Raw genomic sequence first — 14,327 nt, forward strand, 5'->3', positions numbered from 1 at the left:
GCCTAACATGATTTTGTTTCTGTTACGTGGCCCCGGGAGCCTTATTTCCTTGCCATTGGAATCAAAGTAGAGGGCTGAATCAATAAGGCTACATTGATTGCTCACTCGACACAGCATTTTTCTCTGTTCGAGAAGAGGGCAGGTGGCCAGAAAACAGACCCTTGTCCTCAGATGTTTGTATTCAGTAAGACATCATTGTGAGGAATACAGCAGTAATGTTGCAGTGTTGGTGGAGGCTGCTCGTTCGTTTCCTGTTGGTCCAGACTTCAAATAAACATACAGAAATTACTTACGTACAGCACTGCTTGGCCTCTTAGCTTCGGTTTCTTATTAACTAACTCTTACATCTTAAATTAACCCATTTTTATTATTCTATGTATTGCCAAAAGGTTATGACTTACTGGGTAAAGTTCCAGTGTCTGTCTCCATCAGCAGCTAAATGGAGTCTCACTGACTCCACCTTTTTTCCTCCTCTATCTCCATTTGGAATTCCTGCCTTGCTCTATTCTGCACTTCCATAGGCTCAAAGCAGATTCTTTATTAACCAATGCTAATAAAACATATTCACAACATACAGAGAGGAATTTTACATCACCTCCCCTTTTCTGTCTAAATAAAAAGAAAGGTTTTAACTTTAACATAGTAAAATTACCTATAACAAAGCAGTTATCAAGCAAGAATTATAGTTAAAATATTTATATCTATTCTTTATCTTTTATCACAACTAAGGAAACTGTAATTATAGCTATCTATTTTTTAACATTATCAAAGACCCCAGAAAATATAATATTACCTAAGTTAACAGGAAGTACCTTGTAAAAAGCTTTCAAAACTCTAGAATTGACAGACATTTCACTGCCTGGACAGTCACCCAAAGTTCTTTTGTAATACTGGAGCATCCATCTTCAGCCTACAGGCCCATAGCATCTGACAGACTTTTCCATGAAGCAGGAGATTTGAAAGACTGTTTCACATCTATTAGCAGTTTGTCAGTCACTTTCTTCTGTGTCCTGCAGTATGTCTGGCAGACTCTTTCATGAAGCAGGAACCAGAAGGACTATCTCACATTTAAGTTTAGCAGTCATTTTTCTTTGGGTTCTGCATGTCCAGTTTATGCAGCTTAACATCAAGCAATCCAGGCTAGAGCAGTTTCTTGCCCAAATGGCTAACAAAATCCATAAGGAACCTCTTTGATGCCCATCATCCTCTTGAAGTAGATTGGTACTGCCAGAAGCAAATGAGTTTCATTGTCATGAAAAGCCTTAAGTTTTTAAAACATTTAAATGACATATTCTGTAAGTCTTTGAAAGGTTTGAAGACTACCTATTATCTGAAATATATCTCTAATTATCCTGACTACAAGTTTGACTATTATAGATGACTATTAACCTATATTTCTTAATTACACATTACATTCATTTTTAAATGAGCTGTTCAAATACAATAATCAAGAGCAGAAATATACATATAACAAAATTGACCTTAAATTTGTATCACTATATCAAGATGCATACCAATGCAAAGTATATATCTCTATATCATTTCACCCTTTAAATGAAAATGAACATTTTAAACAATATTTGGAAATTTGGACATAGTCCTCTCCAAACTGCTTCCCACTTTTATTGGGCAAAGTATTTTGGGGGTTCATAGAGAACTTTCAGGGGGTCTTGTTCCATCAAGCCACACTAGGCTAGAAGGAATCTACAGGTTCTCATCCTCTGTAGAAACAAAAGCAGAACGTCTTTTTCAAAACAACATATTCTTAGACCCAAATTTTGAAGTCAAGATACCTTTAATATATATACATACACACACACACACACACACACACACACACACACACACACATATATATATATATATATATATATATATATATATATATATATGCTTTCCTTTACAAGTTGTTGTGGTCATGGTGTTTCTTCCTAGCAACAGAACACTGATTAAGACATTTTGGATAATAACAAGAAATAGAACATTGCAGAATTAAACCTTATATTAAGCAAGTTAATCACCTTGAAAACATCTGTAATAGAAAAGTGTAGTAGGCCTTTTCCTCACCCTAGATCTACACATACTCATCCAGGGCAAATAGCACCATTTGCTAAAGATGATGACTTTTTTTCAGTGTATAGTTCTAGCTTCTTAATCAAAAATCCATTGTCCATGACTGTTTAGATTCATGTCTAGGACTTCAATTAGATTCTGTTGATCAACATACCTGACTTTGTGCAAGCACCATGATGGTTTTTATTTGTTTGTTTGTTTGTTTGTTGCTACAGCTCTGAAGTACAACTTAATGTCATGGAAGGTAATACCTACAAAGGTTCTTTTATTACTGTGAATTGTTTTTGCTAGCTATCATGTGGGGTCTTTTTTGTATTTCCATATTGTGGTGGTTTGAAGGAAAATGGCTCCCAAATGGAGTGGCACTTTTAGGAGGTGTAGACTTGCTGGCATAGGTGTGATCTTATTGGAGGAAGTGTGTTACTGTAGGAGAAGGCTTTGAGGTCCCCTATGCTCAAGCTACTTCAAGTGAAACAGACCACTTACTGTTGCCTATAATATATGGAACTCTCAGCTACCTCTCCAGCACCATGTCTGCCTGCATGCCAACATCTGTCACCATGATGGTAATGGACTAAACCTCTGAAACTCTCAGCTGTCACCTGAATTAAATGTTTTCCTTTATAAGAGTTGCCATGGTCCTGGTGTCTCTTCACAGCAATAGAAACCCTAACTAAGACACATATGAAGCTGAAATTTGTCCCTTCAAGACCTGTGAAGGACTCTGTTGGAATTTTAATAAATCTTACATTGAATCAGTACATTGTTTCTGATAGGTTGGCCATTTTACTGTTTTAATTGTACCATCCCATGAGCCTGAGAGGTCTTTCCATCTTCTGATAGCTTCTTCAATGACCCATTTTTCATTCAGTAGTAAGTTGTTCCATTTCAGAGAGTTTGTAAATTTCTGTTAGTTCTGTTGTTGATGATACCCAGTTTTAAACTGTGGTGGTCAGATAGAGTACAGCATGTTGTTTCAATTTTCCTGTATCTGGTGAGATTTTCTTTGTGTGAAGTATGTGGTCAATTTTGGAGAAAGTTCCATGAGGTACGGAGAAGATGTTATATTCTTTTGTATTTGAATAAAAAGTTCTGTTAGGTCATTTGATATATCATATTAGTTAGTACCAGCATTTCTCTGTTTAGTTTTTGTCTGAATTACCATGTCTATTGGTAAGAGTAGAGTATTGAAGTCATGCACTATCACTGTATGAAGGTCAATATGTGATTTAAGCTGTAACAGTTTCTGAAAATTTTATGACCTCAGAAACAATAAACAAATTTAGTTTGTCATTCTTTTTAATCATTATTTAGAATGCAAGTCTAACAGTCAATACTTCAAAATCTAATTCATTCCTTTATTCCCAGGATTTTTGATAAGTTCCATTAATCAATCTTGTTCCTTTTATCACCTCTTCTGGAAACGTGTAGAGAATTAAATCCCTAGATAATACCTTTAAAAAAATAATTACAGACAAGAAGTTCAAAGGAAATTATTATTCTGAATGCTTTCACTTTCAATTTGGAAAGTCTTTTTACTAGTTGTTTCCATACAGCACGTATTTTCCGTCTTGACTATTTGACATACAGAGCTGTTTGCCTGCTTTAGTAAAACATACAAGGACAGCAAGAGTACTAGCAGGTCAGTGGCTCAACCTTGCTCATACACTGTTTCCATAGAAGACATCTAAGACATTAGCAAGGAGGCTAAATAGAGCCATAAAGCAAACACGGAGGAAATGTTATTTTTAAAATCTACATTAGCAAAGATTATACATCTCGCAAAGTTTAACAGTAGAAATGCTCACAGTCAAATTTGCCTTAACAGAACAGAAAAAGGCATATGGATAAAATATTTGTGCAACTGTCTCACATCCCTGTCTTTGGTATTAGATAGACCTGGAATTCTTATCAAGTTTCAGTATTTATTGTATTTTCTAAAGGTTAGAAATCTCAGCCCTCTTTAAGGGTAAAATGTGTTTATCTCATTGGATGTTTGAAAAATTTAAGCATGATATTTTTATTATTCTGAACTATTTCTGGAAAGGATACCTGGTTAGAAGTGATGAAAGCCATGTTTGACTGACTCGTGAGAAGAATTTATTAGAAGAATCCTTTAAGGCTTTCATAACCAAAGTTCAAGTAAAACAGGATCTAAGGAAAGATAAACACTTGAGAAACAAATAATATTAGAAACTAATATTGTTTTTGCAACTATGCCACCAAGACAGCTGGGACACTAACTTTCTAGCCTTTGGAAGTATCTGTTGGAGTTGGTGTGTCCTCTTGACCATGGGAGATGTGGATCCTCATAGTTCATGAGATGGGAGGTGGTGACCTATGAGGTATGGGAGGTGGTGATAAAAGTCTATGATAAAAATGAAAGATGAAGGAGACTACTAACCAAGAAAGACAAAAAAATATTTCACCTTTTCAAAAATAAATTAGAACACTGATGTGTTTTAGGTAATGTTCGGGTGACCAGTATGGAGTTCCATGAGAAGGAATAGATATTCTTTGAAGGTTCTATTACTAAAAATTTATTTTTCACTTTTACTGACTTATGCTCCAAATTATTAGTAGGTGAATAGCTGAATAAATTTATGAAGTTGTGTTGCTTCAAACATATTTTTTTTTCTAGTAAGTAGTTTAGGAGTGGATGGAAGTAATACTTAGAGTTAATGACCTCCTGCAAGAACTGTGAAATGCTAACAGGTATTCATTATGTACTCTCCAAAGGCTAAATTTAGCACACTCATTACACTAAATAGTTGCAAGTACATTGCTCCATCTTAAATTGCTTCCAACTTTTCTGTAAAAATTAATTATTTAATATGTTGTACACCGGTGATTAATGAACTAAGTGAAAATAAACAGATTAAAGAATAATTAGATGGTATTTTGCATGATCATTGTTCTGTTCCATGGTTCCTTCTTGGTTAAATCTTCACAAGTAAGTCATATACAAGTTGGAAATTCCTTCTTATAAACAGGTGAACCAGAAAATCACAAAGTCATATTTTTATTTCATAGGAGAAAATGTAGGTTTTTATCCTTAGTTTATTTGTGTAGAATAAGGAATATTCATACAGTGTCTCCTCTTTGCTTAGCACATTGTAGAAAATACATGTAACAGGCATGGTCAAGCACACTGCAGGATTTGTGTGTGAGAGAGAATATTATGTTTTATAATTTGGGGATTCTCTTTCCTTTTATTCATTAAATTGATTTATTTTAGTTAGAAAAGCGGTGTCTTTTGTTATATAAAATTATAAACTGTGTATAAAAAGAAATTTAATTTACATTTCCACATTTTTGTTCTTTTAAGCCTTGATATACTTTCTCCTAAACTATTTTGCTGTAGCTACAGACACACAAACACAATTTTCATTGTGTGTGCTCTTTTTAAAATCTGGGACTGTTTCTTTATATTTATTATTATAATGTCCAAAATAATTTATGTCACTAGGTACTTTTCAGAAACGCCATTTCAGTGACTTAATAACCTTCATCATCTGCCTTATAGATGTATCATAATTTAGTCTCCCTGTCCCATGTTAGTGACAATCTGATTTCTTTTACAAGTATAGTTGGCAGCAGAATTCAGTACATGGGATGTGGAGTCTCACTGTTCATCCATTCTGTTTTAAATAATTTCCTGTTGATTGAAGTGAGGTCAAATGTGACTTCATAGAGACACACCCCCAGAACCATGTTCATTTTAACTAGTTCATCCATCCTCCAAAGCAGTTTTAAAGTAAACTTCAGCTCCTGAATCCCATTTCATTATTCTGTTCTCATCCTCAAATGTACTTATTAAAACTTAGAAAGCTTTGCAAATGCCCCAGTGATATAATATGTCTTACATTTTCAAATACAGAAGAATAATAAAATGTCTGGTACCTATACGCATAAAAGTACTTTTAAAAAAAAATCTATTGACATAAAATTCTCTGTGCCCTGTTTTTTTCTGAATTACAATATTTGAAGAGTTTTAAATATTCTCTTAAATTTTGAAATGATGTAAATGAAGTCATAATTAAGTTGTTCTGCGTATGTTATCAGATGTTTGGGTCTAAGTCCTATTTCTGGATCCCCTAGTTGTTTCATTTCCAGCATGTTGTTTAATTTCTTCAAGCCCCATTATCTCCATTGATAAAACAAAGGCAACCAATGAGCCTTAAGATTTTATTACAGAATTAAATGGAAATATCACTTGGAAAATGATATTTAACCCCCAGAGTTCCCAAGGTTGGTAAAACCATTACTAAGAGTCACTGTCCCTGGTCATGTTCGTGCATGAATAAAAGGTACAAAATAGAAGCATTTGTATTGGAAAATAATTTTACTTTCACTAACTTTGTTACTTGGGAACTCCCTAAAAACCTTTCTGCTTTGTAAACCTGTCTCCTGGAATTTACATACAAAAATTAAAGCCATTGTAGACAGAATGGTGACCTCCATTCCCAAGAGATCACTATGTCCAAAGTGAAGGTTTGGACTTCATGAAGGTTTGACCTCCAGAGACTTCTCGGATTTGGTGAGTGAGAGACACAGAGCCAGCTCTACGACATCAGGGAGTTAACACAAGTACAAAGGTCTTGGTGAGAGAGAGAAAGAGGCAAGATGATCTGTGTTGGCAAAACAACACTAGGAAGTCTCCCACTATTCTGAATTGAAAGAAAGAAAAGCATTGGGAAGTGAAGAGCCCACATAGCTTCTGAAAGCTGGCCAAGTAAGACCCTGGCAGATTAATTTTAAAAGAATTGTAATTTTTGCATAATAAATATCTAATGAAAGACACAACCCTACCTGGGGCTTCCCAAATGGGATTCGTGCTGTCTGCATCTCAATAAGCCTAGAGAAAAACTTTGGACTGACAGACTGTAAAATAAAATATTTTTTTGTTACTTAAAGTCACAAGTTAATGTTTTAATACACCAATTTTATGGTAATTTGCTATAAAATTATATGAAATGTATATATTAAATATATAAATAATGGATGGATAGGTAGCTATATGAGATTGATAGTTGATATATAAACAGGTTGATAATAGGGATAGACATAGATCATAGATAAATGATACACAGATATTGGATTATAAATATATAAGATTAGATAGATAGGTATATTAATAATAGATTATAGAAAAAGATAACCATTAATATAGGAGACTCTTAATGCAGTGAGATATTTATAATTTTCCGAAGGAGAGAATATGTTAATATGAACACAAATCCAGACTTTAATTAATATCTAGAATATTACTCATTTAATTATGCCCTCAATATCATAATAATAAACTCATCAAAGTTGTCATTTTCTCTGAAGACCTAGTTAAAATACAGTACGATATATTCTAGTAATCTGAATACAGTACGATGTATTCTAGTAATCTGAATGTCTGTGTCTGGGGCAAGCAGTTAAACTACAGTACGATGTATTCTAGTAATCTGAATACAGTACGATATATTCTAGTAATCTGAATACAGTACGATATATTCTAGTAATCTGAATACAGTACGATATATTCTAGTAATCTGAATACAGTACGATATATTCTAGTAATCTGAATACAGTACGATATATTCTAGTAATCTGAATACAGTACGATATATTCTAATAATCTGGATGCAGTACGATGTTCTCTAGTACTCTGAGTACAGTACAATGTACTCTAGTAATCTGAATGTCTGTGTCTGGGGCAAGCAGCTGTGTGCATTTCTTCCCTGATTCAGCTATTAACCTTTCAGTCAAACACATACATAAAATGCATGTTTTAGATACAAGTAATTAAAATCATGCAAAGGTTAATTAAATCAACATCAGAGCTAAATTAGAAAACTATTAAAAATAAACTCTGAAATATTCAATCTTTCTCGCTGTCTGGCTACAGAAAACAAATACCACAGAAGATACAGCAGAGTATAAAATCACAGAGAGAAGCTGAGAACTAAGAACCAGTGGCTTTCTCATATCATTCTACCTAGCGGTTTATTTCCAAATACTCTGTAGGAGCAGTCTGTGCAATCTAACCTTTGCCACTTTTCCAGCTCAACTCACTGTGACTCTCATACAGGGAGACTGAAGAATACCAGGCCTTCCTATGATTTTTTGATCTATTTTATCAACCCTTCTTTCATTTTATCTTATCTTTATTCAATGTATGTTTGTAATCTATCATGGGTTTAAAAATCTGTTGTAAATAAATGATACAACATGGGGAGGAAAGGGATTTTGTAAGCATTCAATACAATTTAAAGCAATTTGATTTAAATCAGAGTTGCGTCCAAGAATTTGCCTTAAAATATTCAAACCTGGAGTTGGCGGGGGATGGGGGGGCGGGGACACAGTCCTCCAACCAATGTGTGTATGGTATGGAAATCAAGGCACCATGCATGCTGTGTGTCCACAAGCAAAAGCATCCAAATGAAGGCACCCTGGTGATTCCACATACAGGTGAACACTTTGATCTTTCACTATTGCCCCACGTTCATTCTGCATTCTTCCGGTAGACACACTGCGTGCTCCTTGTGAATTCCTTATCAGTCTTCTTTCGAGGTGGATGGCGACCCCCTACCCTTCAGATACTGGGTGCACATATGACCCAAACTGGGTAAATACGGTGCTCGGTCTCCAGTTAATGAATCTTTGGTTTTTGTCTAAGGAATAAGAAAAGAAGGAAAAGGATCATAAGGAAAGAAAACAACAGAGTTTGCTCAATTATTTTGAGATGAGATAGAAGGAAAATATTGGGGCAGGGAAATAGCTTCTCACTCTAAGTCTGGTTGCACATCCCATTGTCTGAGAAGCCAGAACTGAATAGAGTTGGCAAAGCCAGTAAAGACTAGCTAGAAAACAAATGACTTTCCTAAGTCTCTCAAGCAAGGATGCAAAAATCACAAATAAATAATACTTCCTTAAGACCAGAACATCCATGATGTTTGGGTTTAGCTATATTAGGATTCTTCTCTCAGTCCTTAACCTGAACACACAATCCTATTTACAACAATGAGATTCTTTGAGTAACAAATCAACCCCTTGTGTTTTGTGTGTGTGTTTAGGCCTTTACTAATCATTGAAACTGGTTAATTACATACATCTTTCAAGCAATGCAATTTCAAAAGGTTTAAAAACACACACACTGTGAAGTCATTTAAAAATCCCTCCTTCCTCTCTAACTAACCCACACTTCAATCTAATGTCCATCCTATTTCTTCCCTCAAGAAAGCACCAATGTTTCTCCTCTATAACAACTTCTAATTCTTTTCTCTGGCACAGTCAAGGACCTGGGGAGATCTTCAAGACAGTTCCTCAGGTTTCAGGAACCAAATTGGTCAGTCCCTCTAATGCACTGATGGCAATGTTATCTTCAGCAGTCTGTCAGATAATTCAGCAACCCCTGTAGCCAAGTCTCTGCACTCCTTGCTTTCTTTAAATACCAAAGTTGTTGTTCTGATTTTATCCTGACCTAGCAAACTACCATAAACCCTATTGGGCTGACTATTTATTCAGAACATAAGAGTGATTATTAAAAACCACACAGCAAAGTTAATATTAGAATATGTTGAAGTCTCTTCCACCAAAGAAATCAGTCCATTAATTTTTAATTTAGCCCTAAGCAAATTCTTAGGACATGGGCAGAAAGCATTCGCATTCTTTGCCAAAATATCACAAGTATCTTTAGGTCAGCTGCTAAGAATTTTTTCCTCACTGAAGCCTCATGAATTAGGCCTCCATGGTCCCACATTGCTCTTAGAAATTTTGTCTTTGATGTCTCTATGAGGAGGGCCCATTAAGCTCCACTAACAGTGGCCATCCATTTCTCAAGTCCAAAGTTCAAAGGCCTCTATGGTACTGTAAAAACAGCATGGTCAGACCCACCACAGCACTCTCTGGCACGAACTTCTGTCTGAGCTACTTTCCTAAGTCTGTGATAAACGCTATGACCAAAGCCCAACTTACAGAAGGAAGGGGTTTTTTATTTTTTGGTTTTTCGAGACAGGATTTCTCTGTGGCTTTGGAACCTGTCCTGGAACTAGCTCTGTAGACCAGGCTGGTCTCGAACTCACAGAGATCTGCCTGCCTCTGCCTCCCGAGTGCTGGGATTAAAGGCGTGCGCCACCATCGCCCGGCTAGAAGGAAGGGTTTGTTTGAGATCACAGACTCAGGAGTCCCATCACCATCATGCTGAGGAATCATGGCAGCCAACAGACATAGCAATCGGAGCAGAAGCTGATCGCTTACATTTTGAACTACAAGCAGAAAGTAGAGTAAATTCGGGAAGGCACATGGCTTTAAAATCTCAAAGCCTCGCCCTCAGTGACATCCCCAAATAGTGCCACCAACTGAGGACCAGGTATTCAAAGATGTTAGCCTATGCAACATTCTCATTCAGTCTGATGCAAATAGTTATGATAACTATTTTTCTCAGGAAATAAATCAGTTGGAATAATGTCTTCAGGAAAAGAAATGGGGTAGTGGCCCCGGAGAAAGCACCAATAAATTAAGATATTAAAGCACTAATAGGTGATCAAGGTAGACTTGCCAACTGTAAGAACCTTATTGTGAAGGAATTCAAAGTATTCTAATAATCAAATGCAATAAAACTAGCTGAAAAGTTTGTTTATAGAGAATAAAATTGTTTAGAGTTCTAAACATTTAGAGGAACAATGCCTATCATCTATCTAAAATTAGCAGGAAAGGGAAGAAGTAGACTTGCTTATTTTACAGCAAAGACATAGAGTTAATTTTATTCTAACTATAAATCACACAAGTAGAAAAACACTCATTTCACAACTGTACTTTAGCTATCATAAATAGTTTGGCACAAGGTTGTAAGCATAAATTTCAAAGTTAATCGGCAAATAATATTAAATGACAAGTCATAAAGTAATTTTATGTCTTTTGTAAAATATACAAAATGATGGCATTCTTAAAATAAGTGTACCCTTAGACATTTAAATCTGAGCTATGATTGATTATTTTTAGTTTGTGTGGAATCCTGTATATTTAATAATCTCTTTCAAATGAAATGATAGTTATTCAAAATCTCCCAAAAGCTCTGTGACACTGGAGTGGTGAGCACAGGTGACTGTCAACAACCTAACAAGTGTCGGGACTGGATGAATCAGTGCACACCTCTAAATGTTTCCAAAGTGAAGCACACCTCTAAATGTGTCCAAAGTGAAGCACACCTCTAAATGTTTCCAAAGTGAAGCACACCTCTAAATGTTTCCAAAGTGAAGCACACCTCTAAATGTTTCCAAAGTGAAGCATTTTCTCTCCTTAGTTTCTTTGTCTTGGCAAACCACGTCAGTGATTTGGTAACAGAAAAGGAACAAAGAGCTCTGATTATCAAACTTCCTGAAGTCTTCACAGCCAGGTGCCAGGGGATTCATCAACTAGTAAAGACAATTGTCTCTGTTAAGTTTATAGAAAACACATATTCCACTTGGTTGCAAAAACAGAAAATGTCCCAGCTTTTCAGAATTTAAGTGAATGGAATTAGGACAATAAAATGCATGCCTTCTATTAATTTATAACTCTCCAAGGATTCTTGGGATAGTAAATTTTTTAAAAAAATTTTAAAAACCTACTAAAACAAAAGAACAGCAAACAGAAACTCAGCAGCACAGTGTAGCTTTCTCCTGCAGTCCAGAGACCCTGAGTCCTGGGCATTGGAACCAAGTTATTTATACTCCTGGAGTTTTGTTTTGCTTTAATTTGATCCAACTGTGCTTTGGTTTTTCCCTCTTGGAGTAAAAAATTATGTAACTTATTTTTTTATTTTACAAAATCTCACAAGATATTTTTGAATTTTAGAGAGCCATTGGAGTTTTTGAGGTACTAACAATTTTAGATAGAGACTTTGGATGTATTAAAGAGACTGACTGGACTTTTAAAATGATTGAATTTTTAAAGGCTTGAATTTAGGAAAGTTAAAATGTCGTCTTGAGGACTATCAGAAATGAAAGGTTATAGTTTAATGGTATTCGTTTATTATGTTTGTTTCTCAAGTTAACAAGGAGTAATAACATGCTGGTTGGGTTTTGTCAACTTGACACAAACATAGACATGCCTGGAAAAGCAGACCCATAATTGATCACATGCTCCATAACACTGGCCTGCAAGCAGATATATAGGCCATTTTCTTGATTAATGATTGATGTGAGAGGTCCCAGCCTACTGAGCATGGTACCACCCCTAGGAAGGTGTTCATGGATTATATAAGAAGCAGGCTGAGGAAACCATGCGAGGCAAGTCAGTAAGCAAGGATCCTTGATGGATTCTGCTTCTGTTCCTGCCTGCAGGTTTCTCCTGCTTTGGGATCCCACCCTGACTTTCCACAGTGATGGGCAGCGATATGGAAGCATATTCCAATTAAATCATTTTCTCCCCAAGTTACTTTGGTCGTGGTGTTTTACCAAGACAAAGATGAACTCAATCTAAAGTGAGTTAATATAATAATCCTCAAATGTCACAATCTAAATTCTGCTCTTAAGTTAAAATCCATTAGCTTTTCCATTACTATGAATCCAATTGTTAATGTTGATGAATCCTTAAAATAGTATTTAATGATTAGTTTTATACCTTAAACTAGGATATAAAGGTTAGGTACATCTACAACATCAAGCCTATTTTAAGAAAGGAACACTATCATAGTTTGAAAAATAATGTCTTGAGAGGCAGCTTGGTGGTTAAAGAGTGCTTCTCCTCTGGTATACACAGGGACCCACAAGCACATGCCTGTACACACACATACAGACAGACCAATGTGCACATAAATTATAATAAATTATTTGTAAGCCTTTGGGAAATTCCGCATGTAATTTTATTTTCATTCCTGAATTATAGCTATAATTATAATTCCTGGAGTGTCCTAGAGGATACATGGGTTTATGAGTGGAAAGAGAACCAACAGCAACTGCTGTGTTCTAAATGTTGCTGTTTGCTGTTTCATGCTTTCATCCAACAGCTGTTTGGGAACTGAGCAGCTCTTACCTTGACAGACAGACAGACAGACAGACAGACAGACAGACAGACTAGCGCACACACACACACACACACCAATGGAATTCAGTGGCTACCTGCAGTTGTAAATTATTATATTTTAGTCAAAAGCTGTCAGATAATCTGACCAAAATACATTTTATAAAGTATTAAAAAATATGAGACCTCCTGAAACTGAGAAGCTTTCTGTAAAACAAAGGACATGGTCAACAAGACAAAACGGCAGTCTACAGAATGGAAAAAGATTTCCACCAACCCCATATCAGACAGAGGGCTGATCTCCACAATATACAAAGATCTCAAGAAATTGGTCATCAAAAGAAGAAATAATCCAGTTAAAAAAAAATGGAGTACAGACCTAAACAGAGAACTCTCAACAGAAGAATCTAAAATGGCTGAAACACACTTAAGGAAATGGCCAACATCCTTAGGCGTCAGAGAAATCCAAATCAAAACAAGTCTGAGATTTCATCTTACACCAGTAAGAATTGCCAAGATAAAAAGCACTGTTAATTAGGGAACCAATGTGAGCTAAGTACAATCTCTATAAAACTATGATGCAACCTAAAGTGCTGACGCCCCATGCGTATCATGCTAAGAGTGCACAATGGAAAATCTTACTTCTGTCAGTAAAATTGAATAAACTGCTTTAGAGGAAATATAAGTAGGAGCTTGTATTTTTCTGTGTACATTTATTTTAAAGATTACTAAAACTTGCTGTGTGAGTGTTTTAGTTATTTTGTATTATTTCCTGTGCATTTATAAATTTATACAAATGATGTTTATGAACCAAGTGCATATTACCTTAAGTCAGTGGTTTTCAACCTTCCTGATGCCACAGCCCTTTAATACAAATCCTCATGTTGTGGTGACCTGCAACCATAAAGTTATTTTTATTGCTACTTCATGACTGTAATTAGCGACTGCTGTGAATGCTAATGTAAATATCTGTGTTTTCTGGTTGTCTTCTTGGGTCGGCATATACAGTGACTAAAGTCCCAATCTTGAAAGTACCACCACTTCCTAATATTGCCATCCAGGGGACCAAATCTCCAACATGAGAAACCTTAGGAGACAATCACACCCAACCCATAGCACCGCCATTCCCTTCATCTTCAAATTTTACCTTCTGTTTTGAGTTGTCCATAAGCCTGCTTACCTCAAAGCCCTCATGAACTGGTCCAGACCATTGAACCAAAAGAGGATCTTATCTTAAACTTATTATTTGTATATGTGTC

At 35.6% G+C, this 14,327-nt stretch overlaps 1 protein-coding gene across 1 annotated transcript in view; it reads left to right on the forward strand.

The window, feature by feature from the left end:
• Window positions 1–14,327, forward strand: part of Pcdh15 (protocadherin related 15) — a 1,187,935-nt gene that overhangs the window by 1,096,561 nt on the left and 77,047 nt on the right. The window lies entirely within an intron of this gene.

This window comes from Chionomys nivalis, chromosome 19 (assembly GCF_950005125.1).
Source record: "Chionomys nivalis chromosome 19, mChiNiv1.1, whole genome shotgun sequence".
In the NCBI taxonomy this organism is placed as follows: domain Eukaryota; kingdom Metazoa; phylum Chordata; class Mammalia; order Rodentia; family Cricetidae; genus Chionomys; species Chionomys nivalis.